We start from the raw sequence: 6,000 nt of genomic DNA on the forward strand, positions 1-6,000 counted from the left end.
CTGTAAATACCGGTGGGCCAGATTGAGGACCCTGGGGAGCTGTATCTGCCCCGCGGGCCGTAGTTTGAGGACCCCTGCCCAAACTGATGATCATTTGCAGAAAGGCAGGGCAGCAGGGCAAAGGTGCCATGGAGCGAGAGCCACCTGTGGCATTGGAGAAGCTGGGGCACTGGGGGGAGCCCTCCAGCCCCATGGGACAGCTCCAACTCACTGTGGCATCCTGCAGACGGTCCAAGAGAGAAATCACCATGGTGGCAGCGTGGCTGGGTCTGTCCCTTGCAGAAAACCAGTGGAAGGAGTTTGGGGCAAGGAGGGAACACAAGGTGCTTTCTGGAGGCATGCATGGAGGCAGCAGGGGCATCAAGCCTGCCAGGGCCTTAGCAGAACTGTGGCCGTCCAGTCGCAGCCCTGACCAGCAGCTTTGCTCTGCTCAGATGTTGTTGCCCTTCACAGCATCCCAGAAAGAAGCTGAGCGCCAGAGGGCTATGGGCCGGATTGTTGTGCTGAGTCGGCTCCTGGGCAGCTCTTCTCTTTTGGAGGTAACCAAGTGGCTCCAGGCCATAGGTGACCCTCTGCTCAGGCAGGCTCCGGCACTCTCAGGCAGGAGGAGAGGGCTCATGTTGGCTTGGTGTTGGTGGTCCCCACTGCCATTGCTTGGCCTTGCTGCCTGTCCTTCCTACCTCCCTCAGAAGTGGCTCAGCCATGGAGGAAGCAGCATCAAGCCCTTCCTCTTCCAAAAGAGGCCTCTGGACTTCCTGGGGCAGCTGATGGGGCACCTCACGCTGTGCTGTGCTGAGGAAGACCAGGAGATCAGCCAGAGCGCAGCAGAAGAGCTTCACCACTTCTACAGGATCATTCTGCTGCGAAAGAGTAAGAGACGCTGGGGAAGGCTGGCGCCTTCCAGCACCCGCAGCCCAGGCAAGGCCACACAAGGAGACACGTTGCCTCAGCCGTGCCATGAAGAGCCATGGCAGGCACCTCACTGATGTGACCAGGGCTGTTTTGTCCCTTGGAGCAGTGCTTTAGAGAGCGTCCACATCAACTAGCAGAGCTCAGAGCCTGTGTCAGCAGCCTTCCAGGCCTGCTCTCCTGCCTGGGAGCACAAAGAGACACCAACCTCTGCGGCCTTTCCGCATCCTAACCGGCAATATCCTCTTTGCCACCTGGCAAGAAGCTCATGTCCTCCCTGGGAGGCTCTCTGCTCCTTACACTGCAGTGACAGCCCCCTTGTGCAAGCCACAGAGCTCTCTTTGTTGCCCTTGATCAGCCACCTCCCCTCCTCCTGACTGCTCTGTGTTTCCCCTCTGGCACAGGCAGAAAGAGGGCAGCTGAGAATCCAGCGCTTCCAGAGATGAACTGGCAGCAGGAAGCCCCGAACACCTTCTGGCCCAGCAAGGCCACTGATTAGAGCACGGTGAGAAGCTCTTTCCTCCCTCCCTGTGGCCTTCTTGGGCACAGTGCTGGCAGAAGGCATTGTGCCAGCACCGCTCTGCTTGCTCGCCTTCAGCTGAGCCACTATCAGCTCCTCAGGCCGTGCACTGAGTGCCATGGCTCTTTCCTCCCACAGGAATTTGGGATCTTTCTCTTTCCTTCTGAGAGGACAGACTTCCTCCTGACAATCATCAATGGCATAACAGACCCAAGGCTCTTGAACACTGAGGTGGTGGAGCACATGATGGAGGCGGTCTTGAGGGAGCCTGACTCTGAGCTGGATAGGGTAAGCGGCTGGCAAGCACATTGCCCTGTGCTTGCACACTCTGGGCGCTGAGCCCCCTGAGCACCGCACAGCCCTTGAGGACAGCATGGAGCCATGGGAAGGCATGACTTCTCGGTGGCCCCTGTGGCAATGGCTACACTCCTGCAGAGGCCCCTCTCTCAGCTGTGCCCCTTCTAGGTGCCCCAGGTGATTAGCAGCCTCCACAAGAAGCTGATGGATATCAGTGAGGCATCGCTCCAGGACATCTTGAAGAGGAGCCTTTTCCAAATGGCCTGCTTGGACCCCGCTCAGGTGGTGGAGGCTCTGTTGAACACCTCCCTGGTGTGTGACAGGTATGGGCCTCCCAGCCTTGAGGACAGCTCCAGGGCTACGGCAGCTCGAGGCAGCTTCCCTGACGGCATGTTCTGGGTCTGCAGTGTTGCCAGGAGCATGTGGAGGGTGCTGGTCTCCAAGCAGTGCCCTGCAGAGGAGGTGCTGAAGGAGCTGCTCTCTTGGCTGCGGGACCGGCCGCTGCTGAGACGGCACACCTCCCGTTTGCCAGCGGGCAGCTACATCCTTCCCCTGACTGTGAGTTTCCAGGCGAGGCCTGACTCAGCCCTGCGCAGAACCTCGCCATGGCTTGCCTTGGCTTGCCTGATCTCTCTGCAGCCAGACCCATCTCGAGGTGTTTTTTGCAGTCAACCAGGGTCCTGAACGAGATTCTCCAGGAGGCCTCCAGCAAAGTGCCCGTGCAATTAATTTCTCCCCAGCTCTACCTAGCGGTGCTTTTCCAGATCTACTTCATCATGGAGTACACACAAGAGGACCTCCAAGAGTACTGCCAGATGTGCAGTCACGCGGATGACAGTCCTCCAGTCAGCCCTGTCAGGTGCTGCGTCCCTCTGTGCCGCTCTCTGCCCTGAGCGCAGTGCTTGGGCTTGGCTTCTGTGTGTGACCTGCCTTTGCTCTCCATGCAGGAGTGCAGTGCAGGCCCTGAAAGCTCTGCTCTGCTGTGCTGACTGTGGCCATCTGGCTGACTCTGTGGAGAGGCAGGGAGGCTGGGACATGTTTATGAGCGTGGACACCTACCACGCGGGAGCCACGTTGCTGACTAGGTGAGAGCCGCCTTCCTCCTCACGTGCCCCAGCATTTGTGCCCTGAAGAGAGTGCGGCTCGGCCACAACATTGGTGGAGTAAGGGTGCTTTGCTGCTCTCTCACCAAAATCAGCCTCACTGGCTGGGCTGCCACGTTTCTCCTGGCAAGGTGTGGTGGGGAAAGGCCAGTGCCGCTGCTGGCGCCAGCCCCAGCTGCTGGAGCTGGTGCAGCCTTGCTCCAACGGGGCCTGGCTTGCGCAGAATGGCTCGAGTTGGCAGCGCAGGCCCAAAGGGCTTTGCCTGCCCAGCTCGTGCCCACAGTGCCTTCTCCCCTCCCTGGCCAGAGCGCTGTGGATGAACGCGGCCGACCAGTGTGCCTGGATGTTTGAACACGTGGTCACGGTGCTCAGCTGCGGAGACAAACACCGGGAGATTTCCGCCATGGCCGTCTTCCTCGAGGTGGGCACGGTGGCAAGCGGCGCCTCTGGGCGGTGCCCGCAGACTCTGGGCTCTCTATGTCCTGGGCCAGGGAGCAGGCTGCAGTCAGTGGAGCTGCGCTCCGTGCCCGCGGGAGCTGAACACCCCTAAGTCAGCCCAAGTTGAGCTTATTCCCACCAGGAGGCCATTTCTGCTGGCTACCGGCCCCAAGTGTTTGCGGGTCAGGCAGCCTTTGTGCCAGCTCTCTACATTCAACTGCTTCACATGGGCCGAAGACCCAGAGGCCGCAGCTGGTCCAGAGGATGCGAGGAGCGCCGTTGGCTCTTGAGAGTCACTCCCTCTGCCTCTGGGTGTGTTTCAGCTGCTGAACTGCACAGACTTTGAGCAGGAGATTGATGAGGATGTCCTGCACTTCCTGCAACGGCATCTGCACAACCAGAGCTTGGTGATGCGCGAAATGATCATCACAGGCCTCGTCACACTGTCTGAGAGACGGCAAATAGTGAGCAGGGGGCACGTGGGCAAAGAGAGGGCGGCAGCCTGGGGCTGCAGGTGGAGGCTAAGGTAGTGGAGGAAAGGCAGCGGCAGGACTTGAGAGTTCCCGTGCCACCGCGCGTCCACAGAGTGTTACAGCCATTTGTGCTAATTCAACCATGCCTTGATTCACACAAGGGCTCTTCTGTGTTTCGTGTAGGCCAGGAGTCTGCAAGGCCTGGTGCCCGCGCTCCTGGAGCACCTGCAGGCTGCTGAGAGCTGCTTCCGCACCAAGGCCCTCACCATCTTCAGCAACATGCTCCACCTCCTGGACAGGGAGATGGCCAGTGCCATGGGTCTGCAGCTTGCTGAGGAGCTCCTGCCACTCTTTGATGATGTAGGGCTGGTGGGAAAAGCGGGCACTTTGCTGGCATGGCTGTGGGGGCAGAGGCGTGTGGCCTGGGCATGAGAGCTCACACCGGGGCAACCCATCTGGGGACTTTGAGTGAGTGGGATGTGCCCAGGAGCTGATGCCAGGGGCCGGCCCACATCTCCTCCTGCACACAGGTGGCACAAGGGAGCTCCTCTGCGCGTCGCTCCGGAGGCTACTGGTGGGAGTGCCACCAGGGCCAGAGCAGCCCTTGCAGGCACACACGCCTTGCACCTTGGCTCCCCGTGGCAGCCCCATCTCCGAGAAAGCCACCGCGCTTCACGTGTTGGGGCTGGAGCTTTACTGAGCTGGTGGTGGATCTGGCCCTGCAGCTCCTTGGGGCAAACGTAGAGGCAGAGGGAGAAGCCATCGTCTGCCACTCGAAGCCCCTTGTTCACTGCGGGCTGAGGCAGCCACTGCAGAGCTGCTTCCATCTTGCTTCCCCACAGGAGGCTGCCCTCGTGCGAGAGCTCTCCATCCAGCTCTTCCAGAGCGTGATGGCCATTGTGGTGGGCAAGCAGAAAGTGCTGCTAAGGAAGCATGTGCACAGCTGCCTGCTCCCATTGCTTGTGCATGCACATGAGGAGATCCCCAGCGTGGCGCAGGTGCGTGAGCACATAGCTTATTTGTGTGGGACCAAGAGGTTTTTGTCCGTTTTCTGTCTGGGTTTGCCCAGCAAAGCTCCAGCACTGGCATCCCTAGGGGATTTCTAGCTGTCCCTGCAGTCATCCGAGCCCAGCAGGGACGGGAGGAGCTCTGTCTTGCTGCTCTGACATAGTGGTTGCCCCACGAGCCTGCCCTGGGTGTCACAGCCCAACTCGTGGCCTAGATGTAGCTTCCCGTAACAGGTGGCAAAGGCTCTGAGCATCGGCAGGGCGCGGGGATGCAGGGTCTCCTGGCTGGGCTGCATTCGCATATCCCACCCTGGGCTGCTCTGCAGGCCTCTCGGGAAGCCCTCCATGGTGTTGCTCAGCTCCTGAAATGGAAACAGCTCAGACAGCTGCTTGAGACAGCTTGGATTTGGCAGATTGGAGAGTGCCTGGTAAGACCTGCCACCAAAGCCCCCAGGATGTGCCCCGCAGAAGGCCTGCGACCCTTGCCCTCTCCCTCACCCATGTCACTTCCTAACTGCCAGCCCGTTGCTACGGGCTCTGGAGCTACACACGCGCTCCCCTTTCTCCCGCACACTGTCCCGCTGGGCTCTTCCCAAGGGCCACGATCCATCACTGCCCCCAGGATGGGGAAGGAGCCCCTGGCCCAGCTGGGCCTTGCCACCAGGATGGCACCTCAGCCTACCACCCTATGCGTTCTATGCCCTCTGTTCCCCCTAAAGCTCAGTGCCTCCTGGCTCCTGGCTGGGACCATGAATGTCCTGGCAGAGCAAGGGAATGTGGAGACAGTTCTGGCAGGAGAGCAGGCCTGACTGTCTGTCAGAGGTCTGTAGCTAGCCCTGACCCTTGTGCTCTGTGCAGCTGGCGAGCAACAGGAGCAGAGACGACGAGTACCTGCGGCAGAGCCTGGCCTACTTGGAGAGTCCCCAGGACTCTTGGCAGGAGGCAGCCGTGAGGTTCCTCGGTGAGTCACAGCTCTTGCCGGGGAGCCTCTGTGTCCCCACGGCTGCCGCAGCCCCACCTGCCTCCTGCAGGGCCTGGGTGTCTGGGCGCTGTGTACCCGCAGCAGGGTTTGTGACAGGCTATGTTCACCTAGGGCTCCTCGGGAAGCGCATGAAGGACCCGAGCGGGGAAAAGCTGCAGGACATCTTTGAGGGTGAGTGGGGGCAGCGTGCTGCTAGCTTCAGCCCGCAGCGGCGCAGAGCCTGGCAGTGAGCTCCAGGCTTCTGGCTGCCCTGCCAGACAGCCAGTATTTG

This window comes from Tinamus guttatus, unplaced genomic scaffold (assembly GCF_059628265.1).
Source record: "Tinamus guttatus ecotype Peru unplaced genomic scaffold, ASM5962826v1 Tinamus_guttatus_pri_ptg000546l, whole genome shotgun sequence".
NCBI lineage: Eukaryota > Metazoa > Chordata > Aves > Tinamiformes > Tinamidae > Tinamus > Tinamus guttatus.